General features: G+C 39.7%; 1 long non-coding RNA gene across 1 annotated transcript in view; it reads left to right on the top strand.

The window, feature by feature from the left end:
• LOC117307861 (uncharacterized) overlaps positions 1-23781 on the top strand; it is an 88077-nt gene that overhangs the window by 26546 nt on the left and 37750 nt on the right. Inside the window, exons 2-3 of the long non-coding RNA XR_012325886.1 lie at positions 2125-2279; positions 14535-14631. This is a non-coding gene — a long non-coding RNA (uncharacterized lncRNA). The remainder of the gene's footprint in view (positions 1-2124; positions 2280-14534; positions 14632-23781) is intronic.

The raw sequence follows: 23781 nt of genomic DNA, 5'->3' as shown, positions 1-23781 counted from the left end.
TATGTTCCGTCTAGGGCTGCTACAAAGGCAGCGGGGAGTAGTTGCAACTGAGATCCTATGACCAGCAAAACCTGAAATATTTACCATCTGGCTCTTTCCAAAAATTTGCCAATGCCTGGACTAGAACATTAATTTTGTTTTCTGATAAAATAGTTCCTGTTGTCACTGTTCAATAACAGTGAATTCACAAATATTTCCCCATTCCATTGGCTAGAAAACTAAGTTAGACCCAATGGTGCAAGAAAAGCATTAATGACATCATGTTTCCCAACATAAAGACATTTGAGGCTGGTGATTTATCATCTCAGGCTAGCACTACACCTGCTTCGTCTGGATCCACGCATCTGTATCAGGAACACAGTATGCAATCCACATTTTCTGCCGTTATTATAAGAACGAAGTTTCAGTGTAAAGACTTAATCACATATAGTATTTCTAACGATATATCAGAATCATCAAGTGAATTACAAATAAGACATGATGAACTGGGGGTTAGAATGGGAAGGACATTTCTCACCAGGTGCTAATAATTTGAGGTAGATTTGACTGCAGGCTTACATAAGTTGATAAAGCACTCCCTTAATCAAAGGATAGTTAAAAAGAATATGAAATGAGCTGACACATTTTGACATGATTGCCGATTGCAGAGCAGATACACGTGCACCGCACATTGGAAATGTATTGGAAAGAGTTTCATTCCCTTAAGTTATGGATTTTAAATCAGTTCCTGAGATGAACATTTCAAACATACACACTTACAGTTCTGAAACACTCACCCAAACCTGGAAAATGTGCATGAAAGTCTTTCCCATTCCTTCATATCCCCAATTTGAATTACAATATAAACTATAAAAGAACCAGAAGAAAATATAACTTTTGGTGTGTAGGGTAGGGAAGAATATCTTAACATAAAAGCAAAGGAAGAAACCATAAAGGAAAGTAGATAGATTTGACACAGAAAACTTTAAAATATCTGTATATCCAAAAGAGTTGTAAAAATGACAAGAGAAAAGAAAAATATATATACTACGAAAGGCTGTATCCTTAATATATTTCAAGTCTTTAACATTTATGAAAAATAAAAAAACGATATTCATTAAATTAACCATTTAACAAACTTTGAGTGAACTGCTGCCCTAATACTGCTTGGGCTCCAGTGGGTGACCTCACTGTTCCAGGACTGACATGTGGCCGGAGACTTGGGACTTGCAGTGCTGAAACCAAGATAGTTCAGGCACATTTGGAGTCAGATAGACTGGACTCAAGTTCTTCTTCCACCATTGAATGACCTTCAACATCGTACTCCACCTTCACAAGTCTGTTTCTTCATTTTAAAATGGGTGCTAACAAGGGTACTTAACTCTTAGACTTGCAAGTGAAGATTAAACAAGATGAAATGTACAAAGCTCACTGACCTGGCTTATAGCACATGCAGTAAATTTTATGATTATCACCCTATTATCATCACTGTTTGTCAGTTGTGCAGGTCTGCTAGTTTTTTCTCAATACCTATTCTCTTCTTATTTAAATTGAAGTATAGTTACTTTACAGTGTTGTGTTAGTTTCAAGTGTACAGCAAGGTGATTCAGCATATATGTATATTCTTTTTCAGATTCTTTCCATTATAGGCTGTTACAAGATATCGAATATAGTTCCCTGTGCTATGCAGCAGGTCCTTGTTTACCTATTTTATATATAGTAGTGTGTATATGTTAATCTCAAACTCCTAATTTATCCCTCGCCCCCTTTCCTCTTTAGTAACCATAAATTTGTTTTCTATGTCTGTGAGTCTATTTCTGTTTTGTAAATAAGTTCATTTGTATCATTTTTTTAGATTCTGCATATACGTGATGTCATATGATATTTGTCTTTCTATTCTCTTATTCCTGTCTACAGACCCCAGATTGGGGGAACATTAAACAAATACTGCTGAATTCCTTGATAGAAGTGATCATCTGACCTAGCTCTGGCCACTGGAAAAAAAAAAAAAAAGAGGAAGTTTTTGGTTGAGACTTCCAAGAAGGCTCCTTAAAATATGTGGATGTGTGAGCAGGGGGTGAGAGCAGTCCTAACTGGTAAATACATTTTATCCTTTGCGTTTTCACTCCTTCCTGCCTCAAACAGAGATGCTGGAAGCAAAGCAGCCATCCTGGGACCCCAAGGGTGACAAGAACATGCTAAAGATGATTGGGTGGAAAGAGACAAGGAAGCCATTTCTCCACTGGCATCATGGAGCCACTGTACCCATCCTGGATTTCTGACGTCTGGACTCTTATTGGGTAAGTCTGTGACAAAACTTATTACATCATTATTATTATATAAATATAAACAAGACACCATGTTTAACTGTTATATTGATAATAAAGAGAATAATAGTTAAAACAGCATATTTAGCCATAAACAAAATGTAACAACTATTTTTTCTTTTCTTTTTTTTTTTTTGGTTGCATTGGGTCTTCGTTGCTGTGCGTGGGCTTTCTCTAGTTGCGGTGAGCCGGGGCTACTCTTCGTTGCGGTGCGTGGGCTTCTCATTGTGGTGGCTTCTCTTACTGCAGAGCACGGGCTCTAGAGCACAGGCTCAGTAGTTGTGGCTCACAGGCTCTAGAGCACAGGCTCAGTAGTTGTGGCTCACAGGCTCTAGAGCACAGGCTCAGTAGTTGTGGCTCACAGGCTCTAGAGCACAGGCTCAGTAGTTGTGGTGCATGGGCTTAGTTGCTCCACAGCATGTGGAATCATCCCGGACCAGGGCTCGAACCCGTGTCCCCTGCATTGGTAGGCGGACTCTCAACCACTGCGCCACCAGGGAAGCCCCCACATCATCATTTTTAATGGCTGCAAAGTATGCAATTGTTTTTATGTACTGTATGTTTCTCAATAGCTTTTTACTGGTGTACATTTAGTTTGTTTCCCTTTTTTTTTTTACATTTATAGATTATGCTGAAATCAACGCCCTGTACATCTCTTTCTTGTAAACTTGCCCAATTATTTCCTCAGGATAAACTTCTAAAGAAAGAGATAATATAAGCCTTTTAATTTATCTGTATTGCAAGATTAGATTCTTTGCCCAGGAATATAACAGTTTTTCATTAAAAATAGGATGAGGGTTTAGTTCAAGTGTGTACTCATAAAGGATGAACTAACGGGAGCAGAGAGGGCTATCAGAAATATGGTTTTTAAAATATTTGCAATTATTCACAAGACTAATATGCTTTTATAAAGGAGTAGTTATCAAAATGTTTTTTTTCAGTATGGAAACTGAGAGCTTCCCTCCTTAAAAAATAGAGTAAAAAAGCCAATTCCAAAAATGTTACTCTAATCAATCCCTGGTAGAGAATCAAAAAGCTTAGGAGGAACACTACCTTCTGAGTTTTAAGTGAACAAGAAGTACATTTTAAATTCAGGTGGGACTTCCCTGGTGGTCCAGTGCTAAAGAATCCGCCTCCCAATGCAGGGGACGCAGGTTCGATCCCTGGTCGGGGCACTAAAATCCCACATGCTGTGGGGCAACTAAGCCCGCACGCCTCAACTAGAGAGTCTGCGTGCCGCTAACTACAGAGCACACACACTCTGGAGACGGCGCACCACAACTACAGAGCCCACGTGCTCTGGAGCCCCTGCGCCACAGCTAGAGAGAAACCCATGCGCTGCAACAAAGAGCCAGTGCGCCACAACGGAAGAGCCCGCATGCTGCAACGAAGATCTCGAGTGTCGCAACTAAGACCCGACACAGCCAAAAAATAAAAATTAAATAAATAAATAAAATACCTTAAAATAAAATAAAATATACTTAAAAAAATAAATTCAGGCTAAGGTAGAGAAATAGATCCCTAGTGTTTCTATAAGTGATCTGCCTCTTCTTGTTAATTAAAACCTAAAATACTCTATCCGGTGTTTTATTAGAATTATGACTCCATGCTACCAAAGGTCCCATAAGATATTTCATTGAAGTTGACATAAACTGGGGTCTTATCCTGCTTAGAATAAAAATTTGGAAAGCAAATTTGGTCAGATTTTCTCTGAATATTGGAGTCTGCATTGAAGCTTTTGAACAATTATATACAGGGCTGAGCAAAGGCTGTTGTTTGCTTATGTGGTAGACTGAGATCAAGAATGTTAATGTTATCTCCAAGAAGACTTTTAAATTTATATCAAAATTGTATAAACAGGGTCACCAGGGCTAAATGGGATGTCAATGACCTATGAAGATCAAAAGGTAAACAAAAGATCTTAAAATAAGCCTGTAACCTGAACACCTCGAGGGTTGTTGTATATTAAAAGGCGGTTGTTTACATAAAGAAAGGGAAAATTACTTAGTGCTAATTCTGTTTGTGACAAGCTCCTTCTTCCTCAATCCATCAGCAGAATGGTGGTGGATGAGGCTTTCACCCTGCCTGTTTTGAAGGGCTGTGAATAAAAACAACTTGAGCTGTCCACTCAGAAGCCTACCCATTTCCTTTATGGGGCTGGTTGCTTCAGGCTAAGTTCTTTCTTCAGGAGAGGTTTGTGGAGATAAGGGAGTAGCTGGGGGACCTGAGTAAGATGAAAGGAGTACAGTATGGTTGGCAGGAAGAGATGGGTAGATTCACTAAGGTACACGCTCAAGGATTTCTTTGAAGCCTAAACTTCCATCTTCAAAAGGAATTTCAGCCAGATGGGGAACAAACGGGAACATGTCTTTGGGTGGATAACCCACAGAGTTTGGGCTCAAGGGTGGAGGAATGATGAGTCCCCAAAAAATGTCATGAAAAAGTACAATGAATTAAGAAAAAGAAAGTCGATTTTTGTTATGGGTTAATAGACACATAATTAGGGATCTGAAAGGGAGGCAAAGTAAAAACTCACTGGAGTAAACAGTTTTCTTATAAGAAACAAAAGATGAATCAGCCCTCCAAGCCAACCAAGGTATGACTTCAGAGGCAGTAGAGTCTAGTGATTATGTACATGGCTCTGTGGTCACAATACCTAGAATTCGATCCAGGCTCTTCTAGTTACCTTGTGTGACCCAGGAGAAGTAATTTGACCTCTCTGTGCCGTTCCTTATCATTAACATGAGAGTAATAATGGGAACCCCCTGCCAGGTTTGTTGTGAAGGTTAAATGAGTTACTACATGCAAAGCATTCAAACAGTGCCTGACATGCTGTAAGCGCTCAGTGAACGTTAACCATAAATTATAATATTTGAAGATGCCCTAAGAAGGATAAGAATAGCCTAAAAGGTAATTATTCTGCTGCCTGCCATTCCACTTGAGAGCTTAATTTACGGGTTCTTAATGACTTTTTGACCTTTAAGAGTCACCTTTCAAAATGTAAATCATCCCCAGGGTCTTACCCAAAGCCATTCTCAATACTCGAGCAGGGATTCATTGACCATGGATATTGCCCGGATAGGTTAACACTCCAGGAAAGAGGACGAGGAAGAGGTGCTGGGGCGGCGAGCAAACTTCTGAGACAAACTTAACTTGACTTTTATCATTCACACCAAACTTAACCCACCAATTACAATTTTGCCAATTGTGAGGAAATTTTTAAGCCTCCGGTGTTTCAGGACAAATCACTAGAGAAAGAATGTGCCCGTATTGTTCTGTGAGAAAACATAGATGGCTAGGATACATTTTCTCACTCCTTGCCTGGACCCTAGGAAGGAAAAAAAAGTGTCTCATTCAAAAGAAGTCATGGAAGGGGAGGGACTCAGGAAAGAATTGTTGAGGTGGTGACAAAGTCCAGGTGAAGGAATTCAGGAGCCTTTGCTTTGGATGAAGGCTCTGGAAGGTCAAGTTAGCCCATGGCTGAAGCTGGCTGGCTAAGCCTGTGCTTGAGGCATCGAAAGACAGGAGAGACAGGAAAGGAAGGACAGACAGACAGACAGACACACTCACACACACAATCGAAGGAGAGGCTAGTTTATAAACATACATCCTATTGAAACACCAAGTTATATTTTATGCCTTAGTTTTCTTTCCTAAGAGCCATCAATGTAATATATTCTGTTTCCACTAACTTAGTTAAATAGAACCATGTAATTAATCCTCTACAGATCCTCTAACCAAATACATTTAAATACTTACTATGTAGCCTAATGCATTTTTCTATTCCAACACAGTGGATTTCTCTTCTGATTAATGATACCCGGAGGATTCTGCACAAGTCTAGCTTTTTGAGCTTAGGCCAGTAAACATGGATCAAATGATCTCTAAGGTCCTTTTCAACTCTAAACCTCTTTGATTTAAAAAAAAAATTATACAAATTTTAAAGGTTACTTTCCATTTACACTTACTACAAAACATTGGCTCTATTCCACGTGTTGTACAGTACATCCATGAGCCTATCTTACACCTAATAGTTTGTACCTCCCACTCACCCCTCCCCATATTGCCCCCCCATTGGTAGCCATTAGTTTGTTCTCTATATCTGTGAGCCTGCTTCTTTTTGTTATATTCACTAGTTTGTTGTATTTTTTAGGTTCCACATATACATGATATCATAGAGTATCTCTGTCTGACTTACTTCATTTAGTATAATGCCCTCCAAGTCCAAGTATTTTTGTTTCTGAAATACATATATCAGAGAAGGGCATTAGAATTTTCTCAGTGTTTGGTTTCTCCTGTGGTGTTGATCTGATCTGCACTGCAAGGTTTGTTCCGTGGACCAAGACATGCATCTTTCAAGTCGCACACTGCTTTTCAGAAGAGCAATGTCTTTATTTCAAAGAGAAAATGAAGATATACTTACTTGTACTCATATAAGAGAGACCAGGTCATTTTTCATTAACAAACTTCCTCCAATTTTTTAAAATAAATTTATTTATTTTATTTATTTATTTTTGGCTGTGTTGGGTCTTTGATGCTGCAGGTGGGCTTTCTCTAGTTGTGGCGAACGGGGGCTACTCTTTGTTGCAGTGCACGGGCTTCTCTTTGCAGTGGCTTCTCTAGTTGAGGAGCACAGGCTCTAGGCCTGCGGGCTTCAGTAGTTGTGGTGTGAGGGCTTCAGTAACTGTGGCACGCAGGCTCAGTAGTTGTGGCTCACGGGCTTAGTTGCTCCTCAGCATGTGAGATCTTCCTGGATCAGGGATTGAACCCATGTCCCCTGTATTGGCAGGCAGATTCTTAACCACTGCGCCACCAGGGAAGTCCAACAAACTTCCCAAATTTTAAAGGTTTATAATAATGAGTTTATTTTTTGCTCTTATGACATGGCCATCGTGGGCTGGCTGCGGGCTCCACTCCACCCGCAACTTCTCATGTCAGGATCTGGGCTGATGGAGTAGCCACGCTCTCAAACATTGCTGGGTTTCATGGCAGAAGGAAAGCGCTCTGGCAGATCTTGCACCAGCAATTAAATGTTCCAGCCTGGAAGCGACACAAGCCATTTTTGCTTACAATTCATTAGACAGAATCAATCATGCAGTGTCACCCAATCACAAGTGGTCCTGGTGTGTGTAATTCTTCCATGGGCTCCCAAGACAAGGAACTTCAACTATGCTATGCAGAGATTAATGGGTTAGATTACTATAAAAAATTCAAATAATAGAAAAGTATGTCACTCAGTAATATCCAAGAGATAACTACTATTAACAAGTTGTCGGTGTGTATTTTCTAGTGTCTTATAGAAATATACATACGTGCACACACATATGCACGTGATTTAATTTAGAAGTATCCCATTAGAAACACCATTTCTATAATCTGCTTCCCTTCCACCCTTAGCCATATAGCAAGGTCATATTTCTCCATGTCAAGACATTTAAGCCTACCTCATCTCTTTTAACTGATGCATACTATTCCACCTTACAGATGGACCATGTCTTGTTTAATTAACTCCCTATAATGAACGGTTAGGTTCTTTCTAATTTTTGATATTATTAAACATTTTGCAATCAATATTCTTAAACCTACCTCTTAGCCAGAAATAAATGTTTGTGACTGAATGAAGTTGACAAAAAAATGGAGAAGGATAACCAATCACCAGTGATTTAAGATTCCAAACACATGGCGAGTGAAGAAGAAAATATTCAAATCCTTTTCACCTGATTCAGAATATTTCAATGGCAATAAAGGTGTAGGAATTCCTAACTATGTTAATGTAGCAGGTCATTCATATGAGCATCTCTAGAACTCCTTTAAACTCTTGGATTCCTGTTCAAGTAAAACATTTTCTTGATTATAAAATTTAACATCCCCACTCCGAGCCTTTGGAAATAAGGTATATCACAGTATTATTGCACTGAGAAGTCTGAATCTCCTGAAAAGTGAACATGATGGTACTATGACCCCTCATTTATTTTTATCTTCAGTTCCAATTCTTTCACCTTATATATAGAATGACTAGTGATTTAAGTGAGAAACCTGAATCTAAGATAGTCAGGGTTTTAGCAGTTTAAACCAGTCACGAGGACGTTAGCTTGAAAAGCTCTGTGACTCTGACCGTGGAGGTGTTTATAGTCTTAGGAGGAGACTGGCTTTGTCAGCTCTGAGTTTTGATGGGTTAAGTAGTTTGTTGTTGATTGTCCGGATGTAGGGGGAGGTTACTGTGGAAGATAAATGAGTTCCTCAATGTCTGAACTTGCTCCCCGGGCTACTCAACTCATCTCAGCTCTTTCTGGGGTTCTCACCATGAGACAGTGAGCATCACAACTGGAGCCCTGCAGGAAAAATAAAAACCCGAACCAGCCAAAATATGGGGGAGGGCTTAAGTAGCTTTAGCAAATTCCAATCAGGGGAAAAAGTGGAGGGGGGAGTGTTAAAGATAGGCTGGTACATCCTTCTTCATATGAGCTTTAGAAGAACTCATGAAAGACAACTGAAAGCAACCAGAAAAAATGTCTTCTTCTTCATGCTGATCTATTTCCTTTTCAATTCAAGCTGTATATAGTATGCATAGCATATTTTTAAAATCTACTTTATTTCAGCAATTTTATTTATGTAGTTGATTTCTTAGCTTCTGTGTGTGTGTTTGATATATATATATATATAGAGAGAGAGAGAGAGAGAGAGAGAGATAGAATAAGGGGGAAGGTAAATGATATAATCAAGAATTACATCAAATTATTATTTCTGATTTTGGAGTATAGAGTAGGGGTGTATTAGCCCAGGATGCATAACAAAATACCATCGACTGGGTGGCTTAGACAATAGAAATTTATTTATCACAGCTCTGAAGGCTAGGAAGTCCAAGACCAAGGTGTCAGCAAGGTGAGTTTCATTCTAAGGCCTCTTCTCTTGGCTTGTAGGAGGCTGCCATCTTGCTCTCATGACCTTTTTTTTTTGTAACAGAAAGAGAGAGAGAGGGCTCTCTCTAGTGTCACTTCTTGTAAGGCCACTAATCCCATCATGAAGACCCCACACTCATGACCTCATCTAACCCTAATAACCTCCCAAAGGTCCCATCTCCAGATACCAGCGCATTGGGGATTAGAGTGTCAACATATGAATTTGGAAGGGACACAAACCTTCAGTTCATAATGAGGGGTGTTAAATTCTTCACTTGCTATTCAGTCCCCAAGAAGTTCCTAGAAAACTGAAGTTTTAAAAAAATGTCTATTTGGTTCATTTCTAATCTAAAAACCACCACTCTAAAAATGATGCACACGCAAACATTTATCACTGTCCCTTTTACCTCACACTGGGCAGAACTTCCTTGCCTCCATTCTTACCCTCATCCTTCACATAAAATCTTTGCAGATTTGTTGGGTTTTTTTCAATGCTGGATTCAGGTGAAGATTAAAGGAAGAAGTAATGAGAAGCAGTGAAAAGCACATTTGAGATGCTGTACCAACCCCTAGATACCCTTCTGTTTGTCAATTCCCCTACTACCTCTACTATCCAAATCTTTAGGTTGACTTCATTTTGTTATCTACCTGAAACCCCACAATTAAAGGACCATTTGGACTAATAAGAAGTAGCTTTTAAAATGCAAATATTTGTGTGTGTGTGTGTGTGTGTGTGTGTGTGTTTAGGAGAATGCCATGTTAACAGACTATTAATTATTCTGACGATGGCGGGGTACTGGTCAACCCAAGTCCTTTCCTTGCTGGCAGGCGGCTGAAGCTAACTCTACTGAGACCATACTTCTATGGTTTGTTTGAATGGGAGGAGATGGAACGTGGAGTAGTAGACGTGGGGAGAGGTCAGAATATGGTGCCAATGTGTTCTCGCCGGTACATGTGGCACCTTGAGAGGTGCTTGTTCCATTAATGGGCACTCTAAATATTTGTTGGATGAGTGACACGAAGAACGACTATTGAAGTATCCTTGTAGAGCCCACTAGAAGGTGGTTTTTGAGTCTTGTAAAAGTGTGCTGACATAGCATAACAACTTCCTCTCACCTTTGCCAAGATTTCCTGAGTAGGACTCCTTGTTTTTCTTCCTTTTCATCTTTGTCAGTCTTTGCTGGCCTTGATCTTGGAGGTTGTCTGATCTGTTGCTCTCACTGTAAGTAAACCGTTCACTCCCTGTAACTTGCACTTGCAAATGAAGAACGGCAGCCTCTTTCAGGAAAAGGATGGAATTTTAGGAATATAGGGAAGGCAACTACGGCTTGATTCCTGGAATCTTACATAGATCTCCATTCCTTAGCTCAAGGTTTCATCATATTTGGTAATACAGCAAAACAGCACTGGACACTTGGGCTCTAGCATTTGCTTTGTCCTAAATAACTAAGTGACATAGTGCCAAGTACTTCCTGTACCTTGCTTTTCTTAGAATTCTCCATTAGTCCCTTTAGAACTGAGCACAGTGCTTTCTGTACAAAGCAAATGTTCAGAACCTTGAATTATCTTTATGTAGAAAGGTTTCAAGTGATGTCATTCCACTAGATTTACTAGGAACATTAGTAACAATGTTATATTACTTATTTTGGAAGTAAGAGCTTCAAGGCAAATATGAGTAGCCTATTTCTACTGTGTCTCTCTTGAAGTTTGATGACCCATTTAATTAGAATGATTACAAGTATGCATGGAAAGGAAGTTAAGCTGTTGGAAGAACTAATGATTTTGGTCAAACAAGGAGTTGTTTGCAACCTTCCTCGACAGACAGAAGCAGGATTGGGGAGTGTTCCATTCTTACCAGCAATGTCTCCACATTCTGATGATTTTGTGATGGAGAAAGTGATTCAACCTCTCAGGGTGCCAGTGTCCTCATCAGTAAATGACAGGTTTGGACTGGATGATCTCTAAAGCCAAATAGACAGTTAATCATTTTTTCTTTCCTTGAACTTATTCATTTATTCGGAAACAATTCATTGAGGCATACCATGTGCTCTGCACGTGGTACTGGGGATACGGCAGTGAGCAAAACGGACAAACATGCCTGCCCTGTGGAGTTTACATTCTAGATGGAGAAAGACACACAATAAACCAGTCAATTAATCAAAAATATAATTAAGTACACATATATGTATATTTCAGAAGGTGGGAAGTGCAGTAGAGGGAGAAATATGAAAAGAAGGGGAAAGGGAAATTCTAAGGCAGAGTGACCTTAAAATGATGTGGTCCAGAAAGCCATCTAGATGTGAATACTTCAGGGGGATGGAGTTGGACTTACCTAAGGAAATCCTGTGTAACTCTCTTGGAGACCATATTTTCCATGGAAAGTTTTTCTTAGCCAAACACATCTCTGACTTGATTTCATGTATCTATTTATCTTTCATGTACCATTTGAAAACTTGAATTATAATTTATCCACAATAAAAAATGCACAGCCTTAAAGGTCGGTTTGAGGAATACTGACAGTCACAGTTACCTGCATAATGACTAGAAAAAACAAGGTATAGAACATTCCTATCATTCCGAAAGTTCCATCATTCCTCCTTCCAGTCAACTACTCGCCCCCTCCCACCCACGTAAAGCAATTTCTGACATGTATAATCAAAGATAGTTTTGCCTGTCCTCAGACTTCATGTAAGTGGAAGCATAGAGTATATAGTTTTGCTTTCTCTCTTCTTTGTGTCTGCATGATTTTGAAGTTCACCCGTGATGCTTTGTGTAACAGTATTTTGTACCTTTTTATTGCTGAGTAGTATTCCATTGTGTAGATTTACTTGGTTTTTCAATAGGGGCTTTGCATGAATGAGAGCCTTTTTTCCGCAAATATGGATCAGAATCTTGCCACCGAAAGGGAAAATGTAAAACTAAAGGATGGAAGGATCTGCATGGCAACCTCACAGCTGGATCACCCATCACATTTCTCCTGTTTTAACGATGTACCTTTAACTAGTGTCAGTGGGTTTCTCCCTCCCTCTGAGTGTCAACAGGAGGCTCCACCCTTGTCAGTGTCTTGGTCTTACCCTCCAGGCACCTGGCTATTTCAGGCTCTCACTCTTGGGGGCCAGACCCACCAGGTCTTTCCTATCACCGCCAATCCACTTTCTTAGACGTGTGATCCACCAGCCGCTTCCTTTGCCCAGGCACCTCTACATGCTGCAGGGTGGAGCTGCAGTCCCAGGTCCTTGGCCGTAGGTACCTGGCACCAAGGTACCAGAGAAGAGATTTCACCTGGGCGCCTCCTTTAGCTCATGGCTGTTTTCTCATCATCCCACTTGCTGCTTGGATTGTCAAGACAGGCAGAGTGGGATATCTGAGGCTAGCAGGGAGGGAAACTGCTCATCTTGGGGCTTGTCTTTGAGAAGCAGCTGATATTCCTTTTGATCAATTACTGAACACTGAACAGAGCAAGCCTGGGTGGCCTGAGGAAGTGTGTACGATGTGAAAAAGGCATGCTCTATGGGTGTCTGGAGGATACGTAACTTCAAATGCACAATTTTAACAAAGTGATAAAATAAAAGATTTTTCTAGAGAAACATACTGCATTCTGAAGGGTGACTTGGCATGGTCAAGTCCAGTTAGCTGCTGCATGGCCTCTTGCAGCTATTACTCTGCATTCCTGAGGCAGTGAAGAAGGCCATTACCGCCAGGGAGAGGCCTGGGATTAGCCAGGTGAACTTGGCTATCACCTCCTGTCTTAGGCTCCGTTCATTAGTTTCTTTAACAGTTTGCCTCAGCTATTTACACAGATAGGATTCCTGTCCAGCAGGGAGGAAAGTGTCAGGGTAAGCAAGCCATGGTCTGGAGCCGGAGGGTTAGTTTTATCCGACCATTCTTTTCTTCCCCATGATACAAAGGTTCTTTCTCCTCTTTTGAAAATCAGGCTTTCAATGGATGACTCCATTGTGGTACATTCCTATAGTAAAATAATATGTGACAATGAAAAGTGAGTAAACTAGAGCATGTATCAAAGTGAATATATCCCAAGAAGTATGGAGTTAAAAAAGCCCACAAATTATACATGTACAATAGATACTACTTATGCAAAGTGTTAAATATGCAAAATGATCCTGTAGGGAAATTTACATTTGTATAAGAGTATAAAAATATGCTCTAGGATGATAACCTCCAAATTCAGAAGCAGGGTTCCCTCTGGTGGGTGTTTGGACAGGAATGCATTTGGGAGGGGTACACAGGAACTACAACTATGCTTGTACTAGTTAATTTTTTAAGCTCGGTGGTGACCCCCATATTCTATTAAACATAGAATAGAATTCAACATATTCTATATTGTTATTCATCCTTTTTTGTGTATTGAAACATTTTATAAGAAATAAACAAAAATTAGTCATTACAATAAGATTATAATTGGTTTTTATTCTCTATATCATTAAACTTCTAATATTCATTCATTTTCACCAGTTGCCAAATTACAGATTTTGGCTGAGAAATGAAGTTTAGGGGGGTGTTTTTTGATTTCAAAACTTGTAAGTGTTGATGAATTTTTCTTAGAAAGCAGGTTTACTTTCTGAAACAAATACATGGTATTATGTCAACCTAATTAATGATGTGGAACACAGGATTTTGAATAAATGCCGCTATAACCCTTTTTTTCAAAAAATTCTATAATTTATATATTAATTGATGAAGTATTTATTAAGACTACCATGATATTGCACTGGGGTAAGTATCATGGTGGGTGGAGATGGAAAAAAATTTACGTAACAAAATGTAGAACACAAAATGAAAAGTAGAAGAATTTTAGCCAGTTTCCAAAGAGGAAATGCATCAAAGTACGATGTGCGTAAACCCACTGGGAGCAGCTGTACTAGAATGAATGAATGTGGTTTGCTGAGCTATTTCAGCCCTGTCCCAGCCTGGAATGGGGTGGCAGGAGCTGGACTTGGGTCAGGGCCTTCAGTAGCTGAGATCAAACCTCTCAAACTCCATCCAGGCCCATGTGCATCCTTTCCTGGATTCCCAATGTTATGAATCCAGGATTCATAAGGATCCCCTCCCCCTCTCCCCAGCCTGTCCCAGAGCTGTGGGTAATGCTGACATCTGGCACGCATGAGAATGCAAGGGGCACCTTATGAAAATGGAGATGTAAAGCCAGAGGAAGAGAAATGATGCAATTTCTTTCCCAGCTAAGGAGAAGGATAGCAGGAATGAATGAGATCTGGGAAGAAATTTATATTAGGGGATAAACAAATGAGTTTTGTGCCCACCCCTTTCAGTCTCCTCAATGCCATGTTCATTTCTCTTTTTTGATTACCAGGTAGTGCTGTCCTCAGTCTCTTGGGACATACTTCTTTCCGGATCTGGCACAAACTACCCCTCAGGGCTTAAAGACATGCAGATGACAGATGATCAAGGTATGCATGTCTTAATCAAGCTGCCGTATTCGCCCATCTAAAGAGCTGTTTAAAAAACACATCTAGCAGGTCTCAGCCTCCAATATTCACATCTTATTTACTCCAACTTTCACTTTTGAAAAATCTAAAGACATTCTCATGCAGGCTGTGACCAAAGGAAAGGGCAAGCTAAAATTCCCTCTGCAAGGGAAGGACATTTCTTTATTTGAAATTTACTTGCTGATTTTATTAGCTGCTGTCCTGACCTTTCAGCCAACTTAAGGACTGTTTACATTAACACTGAAAATGTAAACTTGCATGGCCGGAGTGTTTTTCTAAATGATGCTCTTTAGATAGTTTTTCATTTGTTGGATGATAACGACTATTTTCTCTTTTGGCTTTAAAGCTGAAGGAAAGGACTATGGTACAGCTTCCTTCTCTGTTTACAGACCGAGCACCTGCCACATTGCCCAGCCCTGGGCTGGGTTCTTTCTACCCAATCCTATCCCTTTGCCCAGAGACCAAAGTCACATTTCAGAAATATTATTTCCACCTCGTACACTGTTGGTGGGAATGTAAATTGGTGCAGTCACTATGGAAAACCGTGTGAAGTTTTCTCAAAAAACTAAAAATAGAATTACCATATGACTCAGCAGCTCCATCCTGGGTATATATTTGAAAAAAAACAAAAACACTAATTCAAAAAGATACATGCACCCCAATTTTCCTAGAAGCATTATTTACAATTGCAAAGCTATGGAAGCAAACTATGTGTCCATCAATAGATGAATGGATAAAGATGATGTGATTGATATATATATATATATATATATATATATATATATACACACACACACACACAAAACGGAATACTACTCATAAAAAAGAATGAAAACTTGCCATTTGCAGCAACAGGGATGGACTTGGAGGGCATTATGCTAAGTGAAATAAGTCAGACAGAGAAAGACAAATACTGTATGATATGACTTAATGTAGAATCTAAAAAATACAACAAACTAGTGAATATAACAAAAAAGAAGCATACTCACAGATATAGAAAACAAACTAGTGGTTACCAGTGGGGAGGGGGGCAACATAGGGGTAGGGGAGTGGGAGTTACAAACTATTGGGTGTAAGATAGGCTATAAGGATGTATTGTACAACATGAGAAATATAGCCAATATTTTGTAATAACTGTAAACGAAGTTTAAATTTTAAAAGTTGTATAAAGATAAAAAAAAATTATTTCCACATGTCTACAGATAGAAGAGACCAGATATTAGAGAGTATCTCAGCACAAAACAAAGCAATTTTGACCCTGGTATTCTAGAAGATTCCACCTGTTTTACTTTTGCTAATATTCCTTCAGGAAAAGTAATTTCATAGTGAAATGCTACAGATATAGGATGGGACACCACAAGTAGAAGATGAACAAAAAGGCTTACCTAGTGAATTTCTAAGTAAGCCCCTCTAGAAGTGCTCTGGGTGGGGAACACTTCATGGAATTTCTCTGCCAAATTGACCCCCTCCCCTGGAAGTCACCGTGGGGGGTCCTTTCCCACGCTGGACTCCTGAGAAAAGCAAAGCAGCTGATCCTCTTAAACCAAAGTTTGGGAGCTCTCACTTAGAAAGAGGCACATGAAACAAAATGAAGTACGTATTTGACCATTACCTGCCGTTCTTTCCAGTTGGAAAATTCGGATCTTCCTTGAGCTATGATGAGATGCCATAGTAATAAGCCAGATTTCTACCTCACTTGGTGTTGTACATGATGTGCCTTATTAAATATTTCAAACTCACTAACACATGCACTGAACTATTCACTCAAGACCAGAGTGATCTGCTCAATGAAAAACCATTCATATCTTTGAAAAATAAAATGTACTGCTGTACTACAATTGATAATTCCCCTTTTCTGTGTACTTGATAAGTGTCAGGCCCTTCCAAGGTGTTTTTCATATATTATTCCTAATCATGATAAAAATCCAGAGAGGTGAGCATTATCATACCTATTTCATAGGCGAAGAAACTGAAGTTGAGAAACAGTAATTGACCTGCTCAAACTTATACAGACAGAAAGTGGCAGCACTGGGGTGGAAAGTCATTTCTTATCTGATGCTGGAGTGAGCCCTTTGTTCACTTTACCAAACCTCTCCCATGTTCAAGACCATCAACATGGTCAGTGCATGCCTGGTTAAGTAAATATGGTACCGAATCCATTTGCCTTGTTTAGAACAACCAGGAGAGAGATGAATTTCATTGACTTGACAGAGGATGAGTGTATTACAATTAGACATGTTTCATGATTCATGGGCCTTATCTTTGGAGAGCATCTTTGACAGGGAATTTGCCTTTTTGATAATGCATAGGACGTGGGAGGGATTTTGCCAAAATAACATACTTTCTAGTACTTACCCTTTGCAGGGGGTTTTGATTGTTTCTCTTATCATTACATGAGATATTAACCTGGAGAGTTTACTCTCTTAGCTAATGAATGCTTAGACACAGTGAAATTTTAATTTTCAATCTTGTCAGAAATAAAAGTGTGGCAATGAGACACGTAAATATTACACTTAACACGGCAGTCCTTTCAGTGGCAGGAAAATTGCTTCTTTGTGGTACAAAAGAGACTTTCTATCTGCAACTTGTATAAAATAAGCCCTGATTTGGGGTTATTTTTGGAGGGCAAAGGGTGATGTTGCCTATCTGATTGCACTTAGTGTTACATTTTAATCTATGATTTTTACAACCTGACATTGACGTTCAGTTAGCTCAGATTACAAGCGAAGTAATTCACTCCTTAATGAAGTGTCCCCTGCATGACATATTGACCACGTGAGCTGACAATCATGGCTCTAAAACAGTCCTCGATTACATTTTCTTTTGTCATTGAAAGTAGGTTGTCAGTTAATAAACTTAAAACAAGGCATGCTGACCTGCCATTCTTCCAGAAGTATTTTATTGGAGCATCAGAGAAGCACATACTAACATCAACTATTGAAATGGAGGGAAAGAGTAAAAAATGCATATATTCAGTGTTCTTCAGATGAAGAGCCTTCCCCATGAATTTATACAAGTTCCCCGCCACATTTTTTTTTTTTTTTTTCCCGGTACGCGGGCCTCTCACTGTTGCGGCCTCTCCCGTTGCGGAGCACAGGCTCCGGACGCGCAGGCTCAGCGGCCATGGCTCACGGTCCCAGCCGCTCCGCGGCATGTGGGATCTTCCCGGACTGGGGCACGAACCCGTGTCCCCTGCATCGGCAGGCAGACTCTCAACCACTGCGCCACCAGGGAAGCCCTCCCCTCCACTTTTAATTCTGAAAAAAACTTTCAAACCTATAGAAAAGAAAAGTAGAAAACAGAACACCATGAATATCTGTACACCTTTCACCTGCATTCAACTAACTGTTAACATTTTGTCACCATTGTGCGCTCTGTGTGTGTGTGTTTGTATTATTTTAGAGTAAATTCCAGACATCATGACACTTCACTCCTAAATACTTCAGCGTGTATCGCCTAATGATTAGATCATTCTCCCCTATAACTAAATAACCATTATCACACACCTAAGAAAATGAACAATTCAATAATATAGTCTAACATATAGTTTATATTCCAGTTTCCCCAGCTGTCCCCAAAATGTATTTTAAAGCTGTCTTTTTAAAATGCAGATGTGAATCAAAATTTATACCCTATATTTGGGTGTTAAGCATTTATACAGAATTTTACCAGTAAAAATGAAGGCAGCTTTGATCCACAGTGATCTGAAAGGGCTGGTGATAAAGTATTAGGAATGTTTTGTACCAGAGTATTTCTAATAGATTCTACTTGCAAAGTATGTATCCGTCTTAGTGGTCATTTTTTCCTAAAGTATTTCAATCAATTTCCCTCTTTATTATATTTAAATTGGTGGAATGGGGAAATATTATTACTGATTCATGATTTTAAAAATTTCAATCTCAGGGTTCCCTGGTGGCGCAGTGGTTGAGAGTCCGCCTGCCGATGCAGGGGACACGGGTTCGTGCCCCGGTCCGGGAAGGTCCCACATGCCGCGGAGCGGCTGGACCCGTGAGCCATGGCCGCTGAGCCTGCGCGTCCCGAGCCTGTGCTCCGCAACGGTAGAGGCCACAATAGTGACAGCCCCACATACCGCAAAAAAAAAAAAAAAAAAAAAAAAAAAAATTTCAATCTCATAGAGCTATTATATGTTTTAGTCTAAGGTTTCAAATAGTTGTTGGATTAAAACCCCAATCTAGAGGATTCATTCCAGCCCTACACAAAAAGGGAAAAGAATCATGAACTTTCCTGCTTAAAGCAAAGTTTTTCAGCAATATGTTTAGAATGAATTATGTTTCAGATAATTGAGTTTTCTTCTAATTTAGACTTCTACTTCTTCTCTTGAAAGCAAAATGTGTTACAATTAAAAGTGGAAAGAAAAATTAATTTCAAAGAATATTCACTGGGGCAAATGATGGTTTTATTACTGCCATGGACATTCAAAGATCAAGTTTAAGGGAATGTGATTGAACTCAGTGTCACAAATGCACTTGTCATGGATAATTACATGTAGCTAAGGTTTTGTAAAGTGGCTGTATGATTGCTTTAGAGTTGTACTTAAAGGAAATACCGAGAAACTGCATTTTGTGAGTTCGTTTTTGTGGATCTTATGTACTCTATTTTATGTCATATTTTCATCAGCAGTGCAAAAACTATTGCAGAAAATAGAAGAGGGGAACTGTGACCTTTTAAGTTCACTTGGTAGAAGACAGTAACTTTGTTTTCCAAATAACAAAACGATATTATCCTTTTTCATATTAACTCATAAAAAGGCTTATGTTCAATGCAGTATATTTAAAAACACACACCCCAAAACCCTTGTCCATTGGTGATTGCTATTGAATTTTAAAATTAGCTAGAATTTTTTTCCTCCAGAGTAGAAAAAAGTTAGTAGAAAAAAGATAGTAGAAAAAAGACATATTTCATCACATCTAAGACATTTTTCAGCTTTTAATATTTGAAATAAAGCTGTATCTTAAAAGAGAAAAATTTTAAATTAGGAGTATTTTTTCCTTCCTTAGTGATATTATATAAAGTTATTGTGCTTCTTATAGTTGATGGCTTCTTACTTTCCATGGAAAATAATGCTGAACAATACAATATTATGCTATACTGTATGTACCCACCTATGAGTAATCCATAACAAACAGACATAGTTTAGTTTTTTATGAGGGTTCTAGAACTGAGTATTTGTATGGTTGAGAAATTAGACATGTGGTCCCAAAGACCTTATCACACAAAGAATGGGTCATCTTTGCATAAATCAACAAACATGAAACTAGATTTACTCAGAAATATCAGTGGCTGATTTATCAAGTGCCTCTTTTTTTTTTTTAGAAGTTTAGTAATTTATTTATTTATTTTTGCTGTGTTGGGCCTTCATTTCTGTGAGAGGGCTTTCTCTAGTTGTGGCAAGCGGGGGCCACTCTTCATCGCGGTGCGCGGGCCACTCACTGTCACGGCCTCTCGTTGTGGAGCACAGGCTCCAGACGCGCAGGCTCAGTAGTTGTGGCTCACGGGCCTAGTTGCTCCGCGGCATGTGGGCTCCTCCCAGACCAGGGCTCGAACCCGTGTCCCCTGCATTAGCAGGCAGATTCTCAACCACTGTGCCACCAGGGAAGCCCTATCAAGTGCCTTTGGAGGAACATAATTTAATGGTTTTAACCTAGTCAGCTCCTGCATTTCTATTTCTGGTTTTGGTCGGATTTATTTAAAGGGTATCAACTTTCCATTCAGAGCATCAACCAGTTCTTCTATCAGAAATGATGCTTTCAAAGTGCAGGCAATGTGGATGTCAGCCTGGTATCCACTCAGTCTGAGAGGAATGTTTCTATAGACAAACCATTTTGCTACTGAAAGCAATCTTAATACTGGAAGAAAGAATTCCCAGATTATTCTGAAGATACTAAATTTGTAGTTATAGTGTTTCCTTGTTTTATGAATGTGAAAACTAGCTCAATATTTCTATTGGAAACTGTCTGGTGGCCCAAGGAAAACAACTGTTTCAGCATTGTGGGAGATTTTGGACATTGGGATGACTTAATGCTGTTACAGAGGATGAGCGTTGTCATGAGGGCTCCCTGTTCTGGTCCGTGGAGCCTTCCAAATACATGCACAGGTCCTGGTAACTATACACACTTTTCATGTAGTTTAAGGTTATTCTGACCTCTCAAGTAAAAATTCTGTGTTTAAGCTGCAGCTTCAAAGTGCTACATTGCTGCAATCACTAACCAATGGTCAAAATTCACTCACGGCCCAAGCCAGCCTGGCTGAACAGGGCTGCAACTCTAGAATATCAACTCAGCATGTGCAAAGAACCTTAACTGATTCATGAAAAACCAGAGGCATCCACCCAATTTTCTATAATGAATCCAAGATCCTCTTAGACAAACATTTTGCCACAGACTCCTGGACACTAAGGCCTGTATGGCAGAGGCTTTGCTTTTTTTTTTTTTTTTTTTGCGGTACGCGGGCCTCTCACTGTTGTGGCCTCTCCCGTTGAAGAGCACAGGCTCCGGACGCGCAGGCTCAGCGGTCATGGCTCACGGGCCCAGTCGCTCCACAGCATGTGGGACCTTCCCGGACCAGGGCTCGAACCCGCGTCCCCTGCATCGGCAGGCGGACTCTCAACCACTGCGCCACCAGGGAAGCCCAGGCTTTACTTTTTAATTTGCATTTTCAAGTACCTTTTCTTGAAATCTATCTATAAACAGAAAAATACATAAATTATAAGCCTAGTGAATTTTCACAAACTGAATGTACCTGCAGGAAGTATCCAGCTCTAAAAGCAAAACATTTCCAGCTGCCCTAACCCCCCGCCCCCAGTTGCCTCCCTCGTGCCCCTTCAATTCAACTACCCCAAGGGGAATTTTTGTACCTTACGGATTTTGATCTCCATGAATGAGCTTGTTCCACATTTTGCCCAGTCCCATTAATTAAATGGACACAAACTCTTCTTTATTTTTAGTAACATCCTAAATACAGAAAGCCTGTCTCTTCAGGCCTGGATTTCTCAAAGCTGTCCTCAAGGAGTTGGTAGATATGAGGGGAAAGTGATGCCTTAGTTTTTTCACAGAAAATTCTCAAAGGATGTAGATGTGATCTTTCACCTCCATGCTTGCAGGGAAAAGGCTGCTTCATACTCTAGTTTCAGAAGGAAGCCGTCGAGAAGAAATAAAATAGGATGTCGGGGGCATCTCCCAAAAGAGTTATAATAGAGGCAGAAGGGGTGGTCTTGAGGCAAGTACACAGTCACGTTGATATAAGTACCTTAGTTATGGCAGAGGGAAAGCTGGGGTTTTCTGAGTCAGATAAGCAGAGTATCTAAATGCCTTTAAATGCTGGGGAAACCAAGGGCTAGGAGGAAATCTTGGAAAGTTAACTTTTTTGAATGTGGAAATGTAATGGGGACCACCTTCCATATCTTCCAGTTTTATTGCCTACATGAGCTCCCAAATGTGATTAGTGCTAGGACCAGAAAAAAAAAAAAAAAAACTATTTTGTGAAATAGTTCCTTGTTATTAATGGGACAGCAAGAGGAGTGGGGAGCTCAGTTAGTCTCAGCTCCCTGTGCTGGGGGCTGCTGTGGAAGGAAATGGACTGGAGCCATCAACTCCTTTCCATGATTGTCGGTACAGACTTTATGAAAAGAATTCTAGGGCTTCCCTGGTGGCGCAGTGGGTAAGATCCACCTGCCAATGCAGGGGACATGGGTTCGAGCCCTGGTCTGGGAAGATCCCCCATGCCGTGGAGCAACTGAGCCCATGAGCCACAACTACTGAGCCCATGTGCCACAACTACTGAAGCCCACGTGCCTAGAGCCCATGCTCCACAACAGGAGAAGCTACCACAATGAGAAGCCCACGCACCGCAATGAAGAGTAGCCCCTGCTCGCCACAACTAGAGAAAGCCTGCGCGCAGCAACAAAGACACAACACAGCCAAAAATAAATAAATTTAAAAAAAGAAAAAAAGAATTCTAGAGATGTTAATATTTGACTCTAAGGCTTTTAATTGTGTATGGCTTGGCAGTGGGGCAGGGTTGGACATGTCACTGAAATTTGCAAGTGATGCATGCCCACCATTCTGAGAACTATATCCCCTGCCTGTATGATTTAGCATGACAACCAGATTACATTTATACAATTAATTAATGTTTGCTTGACCACTTTTATCCAATTTCTTTCCATAGCACATAAAAGAGAACCTGACATAAATTTCTCTTTCAAAACAATTGACTTAGCAACTGCTGACCTTCTGTTCTGTCATTCTAAGGATTGATTGGATATTGTTGAATTGTTTCATTCTACAGTAATTAAACATAAAATTAATTATGCTAGTAACCCATTATTTCTCTGAACCAAGGACTAAGTCATTTGTTTTCGCTTGGTTACTCTGAGAATCTGCCATTAGAAGAGCAAGAGAAAAAAATCACACTGTTGCAAACAGAAACTAAATATTTTAAGGCACATTTTAATGGCTAAAATATAATCTGAAAGCTCCTAATTTCCATATGCATAACATATTGAATTTGTTTAATGTCATTTAGGCTATAAATTTTTTACCTTATGATTCGGTCATTTAAATATTTTCTCAGGTGGCTAATCATTTAGAAAACATGTCAAAGAAGAATATATGTTAAGAAAGAGAGATGGATGGATAAGACCAGAAGCGACACTAAAGTCATCATGAATCTCTTAGTTCTTGATCTGGTTTGCTGCTCAGCCAAAATGAAATTTAGTTCACAAGTCATTTTCTTTGTTGGTTTTGTGTAGAAAATGCTTAAAATTACCCTGATATTATGAACATTAAGTCTGGTGCTGAGAGGCACACAAGGCTGACAGGACTAAATTGTCAAAATGTGTGTGCTGAGAGAAGCCAAAATAGGTTTTTGTGGTTTTCATTAGTGCAGGTCATATTAATATAATTAACATGATTGAAGATAATACCACTGGATGAGGCAGCAGATACCTAGCCTTGACCTATTACTCACCCGTAGGCTATAAAATGATGCACCTGACAAATGGGTATGCAATCTTACCTATTTAATATTTGGAATCAGCCTTTTGCTATGGGTTTCCCTATGGCTTTGAGGTATGCTCTGAACTTCAGTAGA

This window comes from Tursiops truncatus, chromosome 14, assembly GCF_011762595.2.
Source record: "Tursiops truncatus isolate mTurTru1 chromosome 14, mTurTru1.mat.Y, whole genome shotgun sequence".
Classification (NCBI taxonomy): Eukaryota; Metazoa; Chordata; class Mammalia; order Artiodactyla; family Delphinidae; genus Tursiops; species Tursiops truncatus.
Note: the sequence above shows the minus strand (reverse complement) of the source record. Positions and strands in the feature narration are given on the sequence as shown.